Source organism: Chinchilla lanigera, unplaced genomic scaffold (assembly GCF_000276665.1).
Source record: "Chinchilla lanigera isolate Chin_1 unplaced genomic scaffold, ChiLan1.0 scaffold00016, whole genome shotgun sequence".
Taxonomy (NCBI): Eukaryota; Metazoa; Chordata; class Mammalia; order Rodentia; family Chinchillidae; genus Chinchilla; species Chinchilla lanigera.
In genome coordinates, this window is record NW_004955417.1 from 7,929,960 (window position 1) to 7,949,927 (window position 19,968).

Consider the following 19,968-nt stretch of genomic DNA (forward strand, 5'->3'; position numbering starts at 1 on the left):
AGTCTTAGTAAAAAAGTTTTTGCAATTTTACTATTTTTAACTGACTACCCTAAAAATTAAAAACATTCTTCATTGCTTTGTGAGGATTATTAATTTATATTTATACTCTTCCTAGAAATGCAAGAACTTTGAATCTGCTTAACCAATACAATTCTTAAGTATTTTTAATTGTGTATTATAATTCTTTTTTACTTTAAAAAGTTATTGTTTTACACAGATGGCATCAATTTAGATTTATTGTCACATGTACCATTTTTGTTGTTTCTCATTTTTCCTGTATCTCTTATTTTTCTGGGATGCTATACATGCGTTTAGCTAAAAACACATTGTTTCATCTTTTCTTTGCACTGAATCTACTTTTGGTTCACTGTCGCAGTTTTGGTTTTATTTAAACTCTAAATATATTCTAGAAGAATAATTTTTACTTGGTGTAGATTTCTAAACTAATAGTATGTCACCACATTCAAAATTTCATTTTACTGCTATTCTTTTTTTTTTTTTTCAAGCTTTTCTCATTGTCTATTGTATCTCAACCATGATGTCTCTAGAGATAAATTTCATTTTCTTTTTCCTGCCTGAAATTTATTGGTCAGCATAAATATAGAATCAATGTTTTTCATTGTGTGTATGTGGAAGGGTGTGTTACTGCAGATGGAACCCAGGCCCTCATGCGTGTTAGGCAAGTGCTCTACTGCTAAGCGACATCTCCAACAAAAATTCTGCCGCTGTTTATTCAACATTGTTTCTGCTTCTCTCTCTCCTTTTGCAACTCTAATTTCCTACGTATTACACTTTCTCATGATATCTTTCTAGCATCATGTCTTTCCTCTCTCTGTTTTCCATCCTTTTCTCTCTGAGCTGCATTTGAGATGTGCTCTCCTGATACAGTTTACAGTTCAGAAATCTACTTTTCACTTGTGTTTACATCTTTTTAAATGCACTCATTACGTTATTTATTTCAGTTTTATTTAGTGTACAGTTTCTGGCTGGTTCTTTTTCAAATTTACTATGTTACTTTTTATATTTTCTAATTATCTCCTGAAAATTTCAAACTTGGCCAGTATTCTGTTCTCACAGTGATTTGCAGTATTTATTACTGTTTTTATTGTCTGAAACACTACTTGACAAATGGTAAGCATGAAATCTACATTTGTTTGCTGACTGAGTGAATGAACAGCTGATAATGGTCATTGGCTAATTATTGTCTGATTTTCCTGTTTTGTTTTTAATCTTATCCCCACAAGTCACAAGCATTGAGACTCTCAGGAATCTTTTCAGACCTGGATGTTTGAATTTACCTCCATTTTTACCCTACTTTCCCACCTTCTACTTGTTTGGTTGCATTTTCCCACTCTACTTGTCTTTCAGAAGACTCTGTTCTTCAGTTTTCCAAGACTACTCTAAGGCAAATTTCTTTTTAGTGGCTATGTTATGTTAATATTGTAGTTATTTTAACATTTTATATTATACTTACAATTATATAAATCCTTTAATATTCTCTTTGCTTTGATTGCCAAGATAGTAAAGAAAAAAATTAAGAAATTACAGTTTTCTAAATTTTGATCTCAATTTTATTGGCCATAATTTATCTAACTTATAAACCACCTTGGTTCCTTTAAGATAAATAGAATATATAATAAAATGTAAACCAAAGGAAAAATAAAAAACCCAGCTCCTGAGATAGTATCTCAAAAGACTTCTAAATCTCCTGATATTAAATTTCAGGATATTTCAGATTATTTGATTTGTTGTTAGCAGTAAGAGTTTTGAAGACAAGAAGATCAATTTTTCATTACTCCAAGGATTTTTATGAGATGGAGATCAAATAAACTTATAGAGCACTGCCTGCTACTTTATACATATTAGCTTTCTCTGGCTTTTTCCTCTAAGTGCCCATGTGCAGAAAATCACTGTGTACATTGGGGAAGATTTATGTTGTTAAGATAGGTCCGACAATTAGAGATATAAAGACTGAATGTTCTAGAGTAAAATGAGGCGGGTAAAAATTCCTTCTTCATCAAGAAGACTACTCATAAGTATCAGGAAACCAAGCCCAGAAAAAAGTCTTTTCTTTTTTAGAACCAGGGAAGACTTTCTTTAGGAGATTTTGGCAAAACAAAATTCCATTAACTAGAAGTCTGATGATTAAAGGCAGAACCATGAAAGAGAGTCCAAACCATTGTAGCAGGGTTCATGCAGACTAACTTTCATCTCTCTAGCTCACAGATGGTTGTTGGAAGCAGTAATATTCCTAGAGAGGACATATAAAAGTCACCACATAAAATCAATAGTGACATATTTTTTGAAAATTATGTGATTAGTTTTATGCTAAGAATTTTAGAAACGTCATCCTATTAATCCTCAATATAGCTCCATTTCTATTCCAAATTCACAGATGAGAAGTCTTTGAGAAAAGACTGAAGTACTTTGCCCAACATTCTATAGCAGAGCTGAAATTCAACCTAGGCTAGGCTGTTTCAAAGCCAAATACAATTCATTGGTAGTAGTAGTATATTTAAATACTCACTTAGCATATATTTGTATGAATAAATATTTACATTTATAAAATGTCTGATTATGATTATTGTTCCTCACTACTTGTCAAGATTTTTGTTTTGTTTTTTCAGTTGAGGAAGGCCTGAACTCTCCTTTCCCTCTGCATATTTCCTTAACTACTATAGATCGTAGTTTACTTTAAAAAACAAGTCAAGATTCATAGAAACATGTTCTTTAAGACTGTTTAAATCGCAAGCTTATTGCAGATGATTTGAAATTAGCAGGTGACTCTGAAATCCCTTGTTCTATGGACATTTTATACCCACAGGAACAATCTGTAGTCCCTTTACAAAATGTGCATTTAACCTAACTCTTGAGAGGAAGAAAGCATACTGGGGTTGGGAAGTATTTTTAACCACCATATTTTTAGGGTCTGTGGCTGGTATCATGTAGTCATAAGGATAGGATAAAATGGAAATGTCACAAAAATTGCAAGTGTGGCTTTCTAGGAGGATACACTACCGAAAGAGCAGAGCAGATTCCGGGAAATGATCCCACACAGAAGACAGTGGATCAGGCATTGTTTGGACCAAACAAACCTAGTTTGAATCCTGGCTCTGACACTGGTGTTTAACTTCATATGATTCCTGTAGATAATAGCCCATTGCAAGGGATCTCTGAATTTGTCATAGAAGGTACATTTTTCTTAGTGGGCTTACAGCTAGCCAACTCAGGGAAATTGGATGAGTTAAGCACTTGGTAGTGACTTCTTTTTTAGGCATAAAAGATGAAGAACAACCACTGAGCTGTCTTCACAGAGGCATCGTCAGATAATAGAAGACACATGAACTTTCATGGCCTTCAGAGGAATTCTAGTTTGGCATCTTTCTAGTTATGTGACTATGAGAATGTGTTCTAAAGCCCTTTAACTTTAGTTTGCTTAACTAAAAAAAGAAATAGTAGTATAAGTGATACTGGATGCCATGAAGATTGATTGAGCTGACAAATATAAATCACCAGAAATAAGTACATGTTTTATGAGCTATCTTAGTCTTAAATCTTATCTTCCCCTGCTGTCTACCAGAGCACAAGTATGTTCCATCACTAGGTACATACGATTACAGTGGTGTGAGGCTCCCAGCATGAAGACAGTGTCTGAGATAGATTCTGCTAATAGGTATAATTGTTACTTCCTATCCCACTTTTTCCCTTTAGATTGCTCTTTGATACTCAGGAGCCTCCGGAAGTAATCTGGCCCAGACTGCAAGAGAATCATTGAGTAAGGAGAGATGGAAAATAATACACTGATAAAAACATAACCTGAGTATTTAATAAAAACATAATCTGGATATTTCATCTGAAAATAATTGATAAAACATAATCTGAATATAGACATCTAATAAATGTTAGCAATGATTTTTAAAAATTTTATGACAGAAAGCAGAATTAGAATTTACATTCTGAGGTCAAAGATGTACTCTGTAAAGAAGTTACAACAACTATAACAGAAAGAAAACATATAAGATGTTAAGGGGCAGGGGATATAGCTCAGCAGCACAGCGCCTGCCTGGCAAGTGTAAGGTCCTGAGTTTGATTCCCGGTACCAAAAAAAATAAGATGTTAAGCACTACCATGGAACAGGTCACTTTATGAAAATATCTTACAGTTCACACAAGTTTTATTCAAGTATTCAGTATTTTAGAGTACAGGTTCCACTGGTATTTTCCCCTGGGGAATAACAAATGGACTTACTCTAGCACTATCTGTCCTCCTATAAAAAGAACAGAGGTTTATGTCTCCATGGAGCAACCTGAGAACTGCCAGCAAAGTGCTGTCTTTCCATAGAGGGTCCGTCTTTGTTATTTTCATAGATACAAAGTGGGTGATAAATTCTGCTCTCCTTCTCCACCTACATCCTTATGATATTGCTGGACTTGTTTGCTGAATGTGTTTGCTGAACAGTCATTTGCCCTACCCCCTGCTGAGCTGTGATATTTGTTTAATGGAGATTTGAAGAGTAGAGGAAGAAAGGAGGTTGAAAACTTCATGAGTAGCATAGAAACAGCAAACTAGAGACTGCTAACCAGAAAAGATCCCTGGGAAGTTCTTGTGAGAACTTTTACCATTAAGACAGACAAGGACGTGGGATGGGCAGTATCCAGGGGTAAGTGTTTCACATATAGCTCTTCTGGATGGTGGTGGTGGATCCCTCGAGTAAAGTCTTCTGATTTCCATGGTGTAAATATACTCACCCTGTTAGTGCCCTATTTAAGCCACTGATGTAACGTCCCTGAAAGCTGAGTTGGAAATTGGTGTTTAAACTTGGCTTTTTCAAGCCAGTACCAAGCCAGTACCACCAGAGGTAGTAGCTTTGGCACCACTGATAGAGATGGGGGGATCTGGTATAGAAGTTTAGGAGATAACTTCTCCTTCTGTGTTATCAAAGATTCTTAAAGCATTGGTTTTGCCACTTATTAGCTATATGAATTTGGGTAAAAATCTCAAAATTCCGCAAGTCTCAATTTTCTTATTCATTAATCTATTTCTTTGGTATATATTTTTGAGATTCTTGTGTGACAGGAACTGTCCCAGACATTTTAGATACAGAAACAAATAAAACAGTCTTCTTGGAGTTTATAATCTGATAAAGAGGACTAATAATAAACAGGTCAAGAAAAAGAACTTTGGAGAATGTTATGAAGAAAATGTATGAGGCACCGTAATCCTGGGAGAGGTGTGTATTTTGGGTCCTGCTTTGTCCTCAGGGCTGTAGCTTTGTATGAAGGAATCAGAGGTAAATGAAAGATCTGCCACTGCAAATAGGCCTTCAGGAAAGGCTCTCTGAAGGGCTGACATGATCAAAAAGACTTGAAAACTACCCAAGAGCAAATTTGGCAAGTGTATTGGGTGACTGTCTGAAGCTCCTTCACCACCAAACTTGTAGTGGGAATGGTCACATCTCAATCTAACCAGAGAAAAATAAATGGAAAAATTGCATTTTCCCAATAGAATTGGACAAACTTTACCTTTCATTCCTTGGTCTTTTCTTCTTTTTGTTGTCTGGGCTTGACTGAGAATTAACAGCCAGTCTGGGGCAGGAAGTGGCAAGCTCGAAGACAATGAAAATCCTGCCTGCGAATGTGGCAGTGGAAGGTTGGATCTCTGGCAGTCCCATGGCATGGCTGTGCTATTCCTCCACTGCTTTTCCTCAGACACTTGTTACATGACATAAATGACATGCTGTGTGTTGTCTATTTTATTTTCTTAGAACTAATGTAGCAATCCAGTCCTAAAACAATAAAAAAATTATAAGAGTAATGGGGGTTAAGTAAGTCAAGTCATGGGAAATACCTGTCAGAATTTGAGAAACCATGTTTTTAAAAAAAGTTACTTTTAAATGGATTCAAGTAATGAAGAATATTATGTATTTTGAACCCCTGACCTTTTCTTTATAAATAGGGTATTAATAATTCGAGTGATTTCGGAAGCAAATTAAACATAATCTAAAATCTTGGGGCTAGTGTTAATAGGTATCAGTCCACACTCCATTAAAATTTCACATAACTATATTTGAAAACAAAGACAGTAATAGCTTAATGTTTAGAAAAAAATTCTAGCATTTTGTAAAATGCCTTTGTTATAGAAATTTAAATACAACAGCAAATCATTGAAGAGAAAATCTAGAGTTTCCTGTAGGAAACATATCTATATATATTTTAATTATCTGTGTTAAATTAAAAAAATAATCAATTCTGAGGTCACCTAACTTAACCAAAAGAGAAGGTGTCTGGGAAAAATAAAAAGGAATTTGGATTTTATGTTCCCATGGATGAAACAATGTTTTTCATTATTAATGAAAAACAATGTTTTTTCATTATTTCTCTTACTCTGTCCTCACCAAGAATCTTTTCAGACTTTTTTTCTTCCTAGTAACTCCTTCCATCCCCTAGGAAATTATAATATCAGAGATACTGTGTGTATATATTTACATTTTGAGATAGGATTAAGCTTTATTTAAAAGGGACACAAGCTATTGTAATATCTAAGAATTTTTACCTCCCCCATATACTGATTTTCACTTCCTTGGGGATTTTGTCATTCTTCCAAAAAAATGCACAAAACCAGTACAGGATTTGAAAAAAAGTATTTCTTTTTTACCTCATGGGCCAGATATGTGGGAGAACTTTCAAACTTGTGAGACTATCTTAGAATCAGCATAGATGTTGATATAGCTTTCTTGAAAGCCTTGTGATATTTTTAACCCTGGGAAAATTTTATGTACATTGGAAAGTTGTATTTTCACTATTTTAACCCATTATAAGAGTCTATATCTCATTGTTCTCTTTCCCAAATTTGAATTTGATATGGTAATCAAAATCAGAGTGATAGAAATTTAATTATTCCTGGAAAAACTTAAAAATTTTTCACTGTGTATTATTTGGAAAATGTACATAAGTGAAAAGGAAAAATAAAATTACCTATACAATCAGACCAACATCAGGGTACAGATTTTAATTTATTTCTTTATTGCTTCTATTTTAAAAATATACATGTATCAGTTATATATCACACTTGTATAGGTATTTCTTCCAAAAATGGAATATTACAGATGTTAGTATTATTAGCATTATTTAAACATTTTGGTGGATCACTCATACATAATGTTTTGTAAAGTGCCTTTTAAAATTTTTATTGTAAATATTTCCCCTTTAGTTAAAGTATAATTCTACACCACTCTAATAGCTGTATAATATTGAAGTATATATACAATTAAAGTCCAGTTTTTGACAGGTAGAATTTTTCAGACTACTTACAACAGCAAAACGATCTTCATCAATTCCAGGTATATCATTAGTGATTCCCTTAGGAGAGATTTCTAGATGTGTAGATCAAAATTATGCATACTTATTGGTTTTATAAATATTGCCAAATTTTGCTACACAAATCTTATAGGAATCAACATTTTTAAGTTTCTAACTGGTTCTTTGTTTTTTTTTTTACAAATGCCCTGCGTTGCTTTCAGTACTATTTCAACCTACCTTCCTGAAGATATTAATTCCACTAATAATTTTATGTTGTTGTGCCTTTATCTCTTTCCTCTGGTAGAAATTCTTTCATCTTCTGTAATAGTGTTACTGCTGCACAATCAGGGGATTTTATTTTTAAATATCAACTTTTAAAAAAATTTGGAGCACTTGAGGTTCCCTGAAAGATTGGCAGCTGTTTTTGCAGTTCACTTCGTGGCAGAGAACAAAATTTTGCTGCTCAGGTCAGTGAGAGCATGGAAATGCTTGCCATGCGCCAGCAGGTATAACAGGGCCCAGTCACCTTCTCGCTATTCAAAGCCTGTCTTTACTGGTCCATGGATGTATGGGACTCAGGGGAAGAGAGTAGGATGGTGGCAGCGGGTAAAGAGTGCTGCTGTCCTCTCCTGAGCAAGGACAGTGGTCTCTCTGTCTGTTGTTCCTTGACCCCTCTTCTCCACTGAAGTCATCTACTGACTGTGTATAAAATTCTCTCACTTATTTTTTAGTGGGAGTTCTTTCCTGAGTGCTTACATTGACTTTGGATTGGTGCTTCCTTCCTCACTTGATTCTGTCCAGACATCATTTCTGTTCTTGTGAAAATTTTTCTTTTTGTCTTTATGTGGTTATTTATTTACTTCTTTTAATGCTATCTTCTTACCATTTCTGGGACTTGTCACGAAGGAAACTACTAAATGTGCTGAAATTTATAATTTTGTTTTTGTTTTTCTTCCGGTACCAGGAATCGAACCCACGACCTTGTGCTTGCCAGGCAGGCACTGTGCCGCTGAGCTAAATCTCCAGCCCAAATTAGAATCTCTCTTTTTTTTTTTTTTCTGGTACCGGGAATTGAACTCACGACCTTGTGCTTGCCAGGCAGGCGCTGTGCCGCTGAGCTAACTCCCCAGCCCTGAAATTTATAATTTTGAAACTGGAAGTGTTGTGTCTCTAAAATACTTTAAAACACTCTAAAACACTTGCATTATATAAAATTATCTTCAGTTTTGTTTGGTAGAGATGAAGTAAAGTAATTGTTTTAGTCTCTTCAAGCTGCTATAACAAAATACCTTAGACTGGGTATTTTATGAACAACAGAAATTGTTTATAAATTTGCAATGTCCAATATGAAGGTACTAGCAGATTTAGCAAGGATGGCTTTCTGCTTCAAGATGGTGCCTTCTCACTGTGTACTTTCATGGCAGAAGGGTGAGTAAACTTCCTAAACCTTCATACAAGAGCATTTGATTAATGTAATAAGGCATAGCTCTCTGTTCTAATCACCTTCCAATGGCTCCTCCTCTTAATACTATCACATTGGAGAATTGGTTTCAAAATATGAATTTGGAAGAAAGAAAGCATAGACATTCATATTATAACAGTAATAGAGAAAAGGAAGAAAAAGCAATGGCTGATTGAAGCAATTCTTTTCTATTGAAAAAGAAGAGTAAATATGACTGTAGGTGATGGACTGTTATATTACTCTATTTTCCCAGAGTGCCTTGAAGTCTACTACGTACTTTATGTCTCATTTCATCTTCACACTGCAGTGACATGGGTATTATTACTGCTACTTACAGAGAGAAACAGGCTGAAATCCTTTAAATGACATATACAAAAAGGATACATGGAGGAAATGTGTTTGAAATTTGTCCCTGGCGTTAAAAGTCCCAAGACTTTTTCAAATATTAAATATAGATTAAATTATATGAAAATCTAAAAAACTGAGGTTGTTTGTTGTTTTTGTTTATTAGTAACTGAAGGAGAAATGAAGAAAGCATTTAAGAGTCCTTTGAAATAGTAATGTCGAGTCTGAATAGAGGACAAAAATATATCGTGTAGAATTAAGAACGCCATGCCTTTGAGAGACTTTATTTAAAATCGTACTGGGACTGGTGTGGATGGAAACCAAGTTAGAAGCTACAGGCTGACATTTTTTCCTGTACTTCCCATCATGAAGCTGGCTACTCAAGTTTTAATTTCCTGTCAGAATAAGAAAAATGGAAGACCACAGGTCCCACAATTAGTTTTCAAACCATAAACAGCTTTTACAAAATCCTTGAATATCTTTCTTCTACTTCACTGTTCTGAATTACTGCCTAGTCTGAATAAATTTTAAAAAGGAATTCTCTACTTCATATTGCAGACCATCCCAGGGAAGATGTTGAAAATTTTTTTCTTTGGCACTTCCTGAAGAAAGTGCCTCTTTGTCCCTGCTTTTCTCTGTAACCATGTCTAGGAGATTTAATATACACTTGAAAGAGTGTCTCTGAGATACATGGCTTCTCTCTCCTGTGGAGAGGTACTAGTTATATAATTGGCTTTCAAAATCTGAAGACTATTTCTAAAGAGTAAGATACTAAGTAATGAAATGTTAGCTAGACTGAGAGTAGGGAGAAAGGGACTTCATGTTTTGCAAAGGAGAATTCACAAGAAAGCACAAATAAAGGCTATTTGGAGTGACCAAAAACATTGGAGAGACTTGTCTGTTTGTTGTGGGCTGGGCAAGAAAATCTCATCACATGTTAAAATTTGCATGCATGTTTCTTTAGTTTGTTATTTCTACGTAAATGGAATTTAATTAAAGTATGTGGGGAGGATTAGAAAAAATCTCACAAAGATTTAAACAAGAGATAAGGTAAAAGCTAAAGGGTCCTGGTTCTCAGTTCAAGGAGGTGCTGGAATCCTCAGTAGCACTGACCTTTATTTCATGACATTTGTGGTATTATTGATATGCGTATCTGTATTCCATCTGCTTCCACTGCTTAGATCTTGTTTCCATTCTCTTATAGATTTAACACACACATAACCCAGTGTGGACTTTCCAGCCTCTGACATAACAGCTGTTCTATTTCAACTTCCAGAAATAAAGGAAAACTATTTCTATATTTCTTGGATCAAATTCCCTCCCAAAAGTAAATACTTAGCCCAATCCTTTTGAATCTAGATGATTGAATCAGAGCTTGAGGCCAGGCTATGATTGGCTTACTTTGACTCAAGAGTCAGGCCTGGTTCAGTCAGCTCCATTTTCATGCAAGAGAAGCATATGGTGTAAAACTTCTAGGTGTTAAGGGTCCTTAAGGGAGTGGTTGTACTAAGAAGAAAGGGGGAAATATGGCTCAAGCACAGTAAAACTAGTTTGGTGGTCCTAGTATATGTCAAAGGGCATCCCTGACTAATTTGTAAGTATCTCTGAGAGCAAAGCCCAAGCCCTGAATGAGACGTGATGCCACTGTAAGTCCTTTGAGAAGAGAGGTGACATTACCTCATATGCTCTAAAGGACAACTCTACATGTGTTTTACCTATGCCTACTATTTATATATTTGTGTATTTACTTCTTGTCTGGTGAAACAACTTTTTTTTATGAATCTTGTCTGATTACTTATGTATAAAATATGATCAGTAAGTATGGTGAATGTTTAAACATTTATTATAGCAAAGGATGTATTGCCATCAGCCCCCTTCAACATGCTCCTACTTGTTTGGAACACAACTGTCTCGTCATTCCTTCCACTCTCTGGAGCAGGTTTTTTGTTTCAGAGACAGGGTCTTTCTATGTAGTTCAAACTGGCCTTGAACTTATTATGTAGACCAGACTGTCCTCAGACTTGAGGCAATCCTCCTGCCTCAGCCCCTGGAGTGCTGCTGTTCTGGAAGTCTTCTTTTATGTTTTCAGTTGTGATGTCCTGAATCAATTCAAAACCTTTACCGTTCATGGTCTTTTTGACTTTTGGGGAAGAACCAGAAGTTGCATGGTGCCAGATTCAGTAAATAAGCTGACATACTACAATGTTTTTATTTCATAGAAAATAACTTAGGTTTTGGTACCAGTAGGGGGCCATTGGTGTGATATTATACTTGACCATGTGGTTCTGAACTCTTTGAAACTGGTTTGTAGGAGAAATTAGGAAAAGTTTGGAGATGCTAGCTTTTCAAGCCATAGAATACTGTAAGCAGAATTTGTTGAGAGATACTGGTTGGAGCTCAGATCAGAATGCTGATATAAAGGCAGATGGAAAAGATCAGGTCAGGAGGTTTCAGTTGAGAAGAAGGACTCCATTAAATACAGCTTGCTGCTTTTGTCCAGGTTTATACTGTAAACCAGGAGCAAAAAGGCCATTTAAAAAGCTTTTGGTTTGTCAGGAAGAAAGCATGAGCAAAGATGAAACAGAGGTGAGCTTATTGTTCAGAGGTTTGTTGAAAGATTAGCATTATAATGAAGCCAAGTACTTTACAAAAGAACAAGAGAAAACATGGCTTTATGGCATCACAGGAATTAGCAAGACTCTTTCCGTCAGTGGTTCAAGAATGTAAATAAATTGCTTTGAGAAGAAAGTTCCAGTGTCCCTTGCTTGAAAAGGGCTGCCTAGGGAATTGGTTTCCCCAGAATTCAGTTCACAGTGCTCAGCCATCCAGGAACTTAGAGACCTCTGCAATCACAATGCAAGGGGGCCTGGCTACTGTTTGAGCTGGTGATAGACCTAGGTATCATCTACAATTGCTAGTTTTACAGACATACAGAATGTAAGTGTTGTGGTGTCAGGAAAGTTTTCACCCAGATTTAAGAAGAAGGCCTTTCAATGTGTCCCTGAAAGGGTAGTGCTTGAGGTTGTGAATATAAAGCCAAAAGTACAGCAGAGACTCCAGAAAGCTGGAGAAGATAGGTATGTGGAATGCCTGAGGGAAGCCACCAGGAATGAACAAAGCCAGCCCAAGAGAGAAGCCATGAGGGATACAAACATCAAAAAAGCTCTTGTGGGGGCTGGGGATATAGCTCAGTGGCATAAGTGCCTGCCTGGCAAGCACAGGGTTATGAGTTTGATCCCCGGTACAAAAAAAAAAAAGTCTAAAAGGGGAACCTAAGTCATAGAATGAAATGAATTATTAAAAAAACAAAAAAGGAGGGGCTGGGGATTTAGCTCAGTGGCACAGTGCCTGCCTGACAAGCTCAAGGTTGTGTTTGATTCCTGGTACCGGAAACAAACCAAAAAAAAAAAAAAAGCTGTTGTGGTAGAGTCACTCAAGTCATTTGGAATTTGCATTTTCCTACAACTTGCCCCAGGTGTTGGACTTGAAACTACAAGATTTAATGTTTGTCTTTCTGGATTTCAGTTTTGCTTTCGTCCCATTCCTTTCTATCTCCCTGTTTCTCTCTTTTGGAATAGCAGTGTTTATCTGTCACATTATATGTTGGCAGTGTTTGACTGTTTTGGTTTCTACAGGGGCTCACAGCTAGCAGTTTAAGTCTCAGAGAAGACTTTGGACTTGGACTTTCAGCAATGCTAGAACAGTTACGGTTTTGGCAACTCTTAGAAATTAATTAAGTGTAACTTGCAAAAAGACATATGTATGAGTCTGTGGGGGGACAAAGGTAGAATGTTATGGCTTATATCTTGACGTCCCCCTGCAGCCTCATGCAGTCATGGCTGGGACCTCTGCGAAGTGATTGAATTATAGGGGCACTATTGCTGACTTGCAGTTAGGAGGTGGGCTTGGTCAGAAGAGGCGGGTCCCTGTGGGTGTGACAGGGAGGGTTATATCTCCTTTCCCAGCTCCTCCCTTGATGCTCTCTGCTTTCTGTCCACTGTGCTCTGAGCAGCCGTCCTTCACCAGGCCTCTCTGCCATGCTGCTGATGCTTTAGAGCCAGCCAAACCTGGACCAAAACGTGAGCCCAAACAAACCTCTCCTACTTTAAATTGTGGGAAAAAGTGACTATGACAGTGTGTTTAAATCATTAATGATTAAAATTTGTCATTGACTACCTGCTACGATAATATATTACTTGTTTACTCTATTGTAGGCGTACTATGTACTTTATGTAGATTATATCATTTGTTACCTCCACTTATCAGATGAGGAGCCTATAATTATCATTATTATTTTACTTAAAAGAAGTCTGGTAGTGTGGTTCACCTCTCATAGCTAGTTCTATGGACCTGGAATTTAAGAAAGGGCAACTATGAAGTTTGTCATCAGAAATCCATACATTTTATCCTATATACTAAGCTCTGCACTGGGAATTGGAGATATATTGGTGAGGAAACCGGCCTTGGGCTCTGTTTTCTCTGAGTTGCAGTGTATTGGGGAAATAGATATTAACCAAATAATTAACATCATGGTGTATAATCATGAACTAAAATTAGTACACCAAAACAAAAGGACATGTGTCCACAAGAGATAACAGAAGCCTGACTAGACTGGTTAGGAAAGGCTTCCTGGAAGAGGTGACACAAACCAAGATCTGAAGAATGAGTAATAATGGACTGGATGAAGCGGGTAGATGACTTCTAGACAGAATGAATAATATGTGGACAGGCCCTAAGATGGGAGGTATGGGTGTTCATACTGAAAAGAATTCAGGATACTAGAACTCAGACAGTGGGTGAAAGGGGCTGTGCCAGAAGAATATAGGGTGTGCTAAGGATTTGACCTTTATTATAAAGAAAGTAGAAATCTCAGAGGGTTTCAGATATGTGGTAACATAGTTAGATTTGTATTTTGTAAAGGTCATTCCCTCTGAAGTGTGGCAGATATATTAGATGGAGACCAGAGGGCACAGAGGGAGTGAAATTCTGGTAGATTTTTGCTGAAGCCAAGAGAGGTGGTAATTTGGTCAAAGGTGGGAGCAGGAGGTGTGCAAAGACCAAAACAAGTTCATTATATGTTTAAGGTGTAAATTTGGAAAAGGGGATGAATTAGTAAGCTTTCTGTGAGCTAAGATGGAAAACACAAGAAAAAGACCTAGATTAGGAAGGCAGATCATGAGCAAAATCTTTGGCCAAGTGACTTGGATGTGTGTTTAAGGCATCCAGGTGAAGATTTTGAATACGCAGTTGGCCATAGAGCCTGGTACCAGTCGTCAGCACAGAGAGTCATTGATATGAATAGAACTCCTTCAGGTAAAGATGAAGTGAAATGAGAATGTGAAAAGAGAACTGTTCTACTGTTGGATAAAGAATTGTGAGTCAGTAAAGAAAATGTTCTTAGGAGAGCATGTTGGCTGCAGTAGAATTGTCAGCGCCCCCTGAGGGCAGACTGGAAGTTGGTGATGAGTTGATAGTGAATCCTGTCTGCCTTGAGGGCCGACTCAGCAAACACCACTAGTTTGGTCAGGTGCAGAGGCAGGGAAAGTTGATAGCAGGGATGACTGAGGATAAATTTTGAGTACAACTGGAATAATTAAGCAGAGGGCCAGAGGATTCAGGTAAGCAGCATAATTCATCATATATTTGTTAATACAGAAAAAGACTTTTACAATTTTAAAAATAACTAAGAGATATATTTTATTCATAAATATTTGTTCCCATTTGAAGCATTCATTTTGCTGGGTGTGCTGGTATATTCTTATAATCCCAGTACTCCAGAGGCTGAGGCAGGAGGCTTGTCCTGAACTCAAGGCCATCCAGGGCTACATACTGAGTTACATAGCAAGACCCTGGCTCAGAAAACCAAACAATAAAAACAACAAAAAACAAAACATTTCTTTTGGATAAATTCCTAGAATAATTAGAGTCAGGGATAATTTTCAGGCCTTTTAATGACCTTGCAAATTTGTTTCTAAAGAGATTTCCTAATCTTGTTTTGCAGTGGAACAGTGGATATTCTAATTTTTATTCTTTGCTTTTTTGACAGGCAAAACTAATGCATCCTTTAAATTCTTGTATTTTGTTACTGTCTTTCAGCTGTTATGTGTCTTGAGTAATTTTCCTTGGCTAAGATGTATCTCATAGACATATGAAGACCTTCCTCTTACCTTTGCATGTTCATGTATGTGTTTTAGGTTTTATAGTCATAAGTATTTCCCCTTGCAAACCACAAGAAAATCTTATTCCATTATATTCTGACTCTAGAAGTAGGGAAAAATCTGAGTCTAAAGGATCCAAAAAGAGGGAAATGCAAAGGTGCCAGAATAGAGAATGCTGAAGAAGGCCAATGCTACTCGTGTGTGTGTGTGTGTGTGTGTGTGTGTGTGTGTGTGTGTGAGAGAGAGAGAGAGAGAGAGAGAGAGAGAGAGAGAGAGAGAGAGAGAAAAGTCAAAGAGAAAGTACAAACAGGGCCCAAATGGTAACAGAGCTCTGAAAGCCAGAGTGAATAACTTACATTTAATTTTGCAGGAGGTGAAAAACTACTGAATGGTTTTGAGCAGGATAGTCATGTGATCTGACCTATACTGTAAAGAGATCGCGCTGTTGGGAGTGGCACGGACAGGACAGACCGAAAGCATAGGCCTCTTTCGGGCACTAGTTTTTAGGTAGCTTGCAGGTGGAAGTGGAATCAAAAAATGGGCTAGGACCAGGTTTGCGAAGTGATACAATGGAGCCCCTCCAGGCCATTCTTTCTACACTGAGGTTTTAAGTCAAGAGGACTGAAATGGGTGTAGAGAAACTGTCTCTTCGGCTTCAAGACTCTTGGTGTTGAAGGCAAGGAAGGGTCTCGGCTTGGGGACCTCAGCTGCTTATTCTTGGCCAAAGTGAGGACAGTGGTGTGTGTGTGTGCGTGTGTGTGTGTGCGTGTGTGTGTGTGTACTTCAAATGTATGAGTACAGTTATCTTCTACCCTCTTAGCCTCTTTTTAGCCTCCTCTGAGAAGCTTCTTATGGAAGAAATATCTGGCAGAGGCTGCACAATAATGACTACGACTCACTTTCTGCCTTTTTTTTCTCTTACTAATGCAGGTATAGGACAGAAGATTTCCCAGTACAGATTTCTTGACAGTTTTATATTCAGATGATGTCATCATCTAAATCATTCCACGATTCTGGCTAGATATCGTGTTTATCAGTGTCTTTAATTTCCCACTGGCTGCAAATCTTATTCCTATACATGTTGAGAATTAATTAAATCTACTCTGGGGTGTCATGGCCCTGGTACTTAAATCTTATCTTCCTTTTGAAACTCAATTAGCCTCCTTAGAAATCTTAAATTCTCACTGGAGGGTAACCCAGTGAACATCCAGATGGCCTGAAGAGGGCGCCATAACTTGATGTAACATCAATTCTATGCTTAAGTCCATATGAGGTCTCGGCCTCCTTTTCCTCTGTTTATATGAAAAATGCTTTCTCTCAACTCTCTCACTGTTGACCTCCCCCATAACTTTAGGCTAGTCGGAAGCAGAGCGAGGACTTGCTGGGATTGCTTTTGTTTCTGAGGCACGAGGCTTTGTAGGGATAGTGGTATCGATTTACCAAGGCTAGAAAGGAAAATCTTTGACAGCCTTTAGAACCCAAGAAGAGCTGTACCTGGAGTTTATGATATGTTCATTTAATTATCAGTCATTTATTGAGCATCAACTCTGCACATGATACTGAATGTGAAGTGTGCCTTATGTAGTCACCTAAAGAGTTCTTATTATCACCAAACCCTGACAGATGGAGACAGACTTCTCAAGAATGTTTGTCCTGGCTATTTATAGGAAATGTGATTGATTAATTTATACACAAAGCCAAATGAGGAGACAGGAAATACTTGGTAGAGGCCGGAAAAGGTGTGTGTGTGTGTGTGTGTGTGTGTGATATTTTAGTTGTGAAGAAAAGGTCCAGATTTGCAGTGATTAAAAGGGTGAGGCATGAATAATAACTGTGAGATAAGACACAGGCTTCTGTGAGATCTCTAAATGCCTCTTTACTGGTGGGAGTATCAGATCATATGTTGGAAAAGTAGGCTCAGGAGAGCCAAGTATGACATATGAAGACATTTGAATTCAGTAGCTGGACAAAATGAGACCATGAAATATTTTAACCAAGGTTACATTATGAATATATTTTCATTTAAAAAGACCACCTAAGGAATGTAAGCTTGCACTGAGGCCAGAGTATTAATGCAATCACTTATATAACAGAAGGCTCTGTCCAGACTGGGTTGCAGAGTGCTGGGACAGGGAAGAGGAGGCTGTACAGAGAGATGGAGAATGGACTGGGGGGGATGGAAAGAAAGGGTGAATTCGACAAGTTCTAGGGAGAGTCAATTGACAGGGCATAGTGAAAGAGCTGATGTGGGTGATGGTTGTTCTATAATTGTTCTGTGGCTCAGTCTTAAACAATTTCTTCCTGCAATGGTGTCCAATCAGACACTCTCACAGCATGGTGGGTGCTGCGTTGGGTTTCATTTCTAACTCTAATGTAGCATGAAGGAGTCATTTTTGGCATAAAACCCACGCTGTTTCTGTAGTTTACGATAGCTGTGGGATTTTCTTGGGGCTAGCACTGCTGGCCAGGTCCATAATTTCTCCCTGGATCTGCTGACCCTCAGGCTTACCTTCTCTCTCTGGGCTTTGGCCTCATCCACCATAAGCTTGGGTGATTGACACCTCTGCTGACCCCTGTGAGGGGAAAAGTGCAGAGCTGTTTGGAGTTGGTGAGTGACTGTGGCCAAGGGGCAGAATCCACAGGTGTGGAGCTGGCTGGGGGCCAGTGTGCAGGCTGGGCCATTGGGGGCTGTCCTATGTGCTGTCGTACTCACCCTACCATTGTGACAACCACAAACTTCTGCGGAGCAGGAGTCTGGGGTGTGCAAAATTGTTGCAATTCAGAATAAACTCACTGATCTGGTTTGACCTGGCATTAAGATTCTTTTTTTTTTTTTTTTTTTTTTTCCCCAGTACCGGGAATTGAACTCACGACCTCACGCTTGCCAGGCAGGCGCTGTGCTGCTGAGCTAAATCCCCAGCCCTGGCATTAAGATTCTGAAAAGCTCTAGCAACATCTTGTGATCAGAGAAGAATGTAGCTGATTTTACTACTGCAGTGACCATAACAGTGAAGAATTTTGTTCTCTTTACAAACTAAGCTGACAGGAAACCAAGCAGTGTATAAAAAAAGAAGATATTTGAGTGGGTACTCCAGGGGCATAATAAGAGTAGACATTGAGGCATTGTGTGACTTTAGTTTGTTGAAACTTACCTGGTGGAAGATACTATTGAGTTTTTTTCCATTGAGATAACTTCTTTCTGATCTGTTGTGCATCATGGGATAGCAATCTGCAGAACTTTCACCATTTTTGATGGTGGGATAGTGACAGGACCCAAAGGAAGAGAAATATGACTCTGAAGACAACTGCGTATCCTTTGATCTGTGGTCAAACTTGAAATAAGTTTTGCATAATATTGATATTTTTATAACAAGATGTTCACATTTGAGTTTTTCTAAAAGACTATGATGTATCCACCGATTATAGAATGATACTCATTAGGACAGAAAAGGAAAAGTGATGGTTATATAGAGCATTAATAAGCGCAAGAAATGTCCCTTTTAAGTTTAGCACACTTAACAGACTTATGGCTGATACTGGATTTAACTCTCTAGGTTTTATCCTAGAGATGGTAACATAGGAAACTGAATTCAGAAGTTAGAATATCTTGTGAGACCAGGACTGAGTGTGAGCTCTGTATTTTATTTAGCATTCTTGTGTTGTACAAGCTTTCCTGTAACTTTTAAAACCTAGCGGCATGATTCCCCAGAAAGATATTTTAAATCTATTATTTTTAATTTGTTACGTGGTTACTAGCTTTCAAATCTTGGGTTGAAACCCCAGAAATCTCTAATTCTCCCATAAATTTTGTGTGATGTGGTGTGATAGAGCCAGCTCATCCTGGCTCACAAGAGTTGATTTTGCAAATGTCTTTCCAACTTTGTGCTTAATGACTTGCATTAACTTGTCGTAGTAAATATGCCATGGAATCAACATACACCCCTTTATCAGGGCAACCCCCTCCTCCTCTCCCTCCTTTTCTCCCCTTCCTTCCTTCCCCTTCCTTTTCTCCGTCCCTTCCTTCCTTCCTCTTCCTTTTCTCCGTCCCTTCCTTCCTTCCTCCCTCTCTTTCTGTCTTTCTCCCAGGGAACTGGTTTACCACCATTACCGCTGAAGATAGGTTCTTTTTTTTTTTTTTTTTCCGGTACCGGAAATCGAACTCATGACCTCGCGCTTGCCAGGCAGGCACTGTGCCGCTGAGCTAAATCCCAAGCCCCGAAGATAGGTTCTTAATGTCCCTATTTTATAGCAGATATTTAGGCTCAGAGAAATAGACCTTTAAATTAGTTTAACTTAAAAAACCATATCGGTTCTTGGAAAGCATAATAATATAAATATCTTAGTTTTCTACTGAAGTGAGGCTCTATGAGGGTTTGGATTTTCGTCACAGAAGACTACTGTGAGCTGTACGTTCTTCTCTTCCTCTCTTCTTCTCTTCCTTCATATCCTTTTATTTTCATTGTGTATAATTATAATGAAGTTATAATGAGAACACTGGATGTTTCTGTGTTTCACTTTCTCTTTGTATATATATGGATAATCTTTCAGATTTGGAGTATGGTGTGTTCTGGAGTATTTTTCATCACGTTAAGGTTTTCTAATGTATATAAAACAAAATGCTCATATCATTTTATGTAATATACCTTGTTCTAGTACCAATTCTGTGATCCTAAACCAAGTTTTCTCAACTGTTCAGTGCTAAGGA

At 37.6% G+C, this 19,968-nt stretch overlaps 1 protein-coding gene and 1 long non-coding RNA gene across 6 annotated transcripts in view; one reads left to right on the plus strand and one right to left on the minus strand.

Annotated features, from left to right (window-relative positions):
- The window catches only part of LOC102015109, a 45,051-nt gene extending 27,123 nt beyond the window's left edge, over positions 1 to 17,928 (minus strand). For both annotated transcript variants that reach the window (XR_001233465.1, XR_260465.2), the window contains exons 1-3: positions 17,773 to 17,928; positions 5,523 to 5,785; positions 3,613 to 3,757 (exon numbers count right to left, since the gene is read on the minus strand). This is a non-coding gene — a long non-coding RNA (uncharacterized LOC102015109). The remainder of the gene's footprint in view (positions 1 to 3,612; positions 3,758 to 5,522; positions 5,786 to 17,772) is intronic.
- Positions 1 to 19,968, plus strand: part of Lrrc69 (leucine rich repeat containing 69) — a 94,387-nt gene that overhangs the window by 54,579 nt on the left and 19,840 nt on the right. The gene's annotated exons all lie outside the window — the stretch shown is intronic.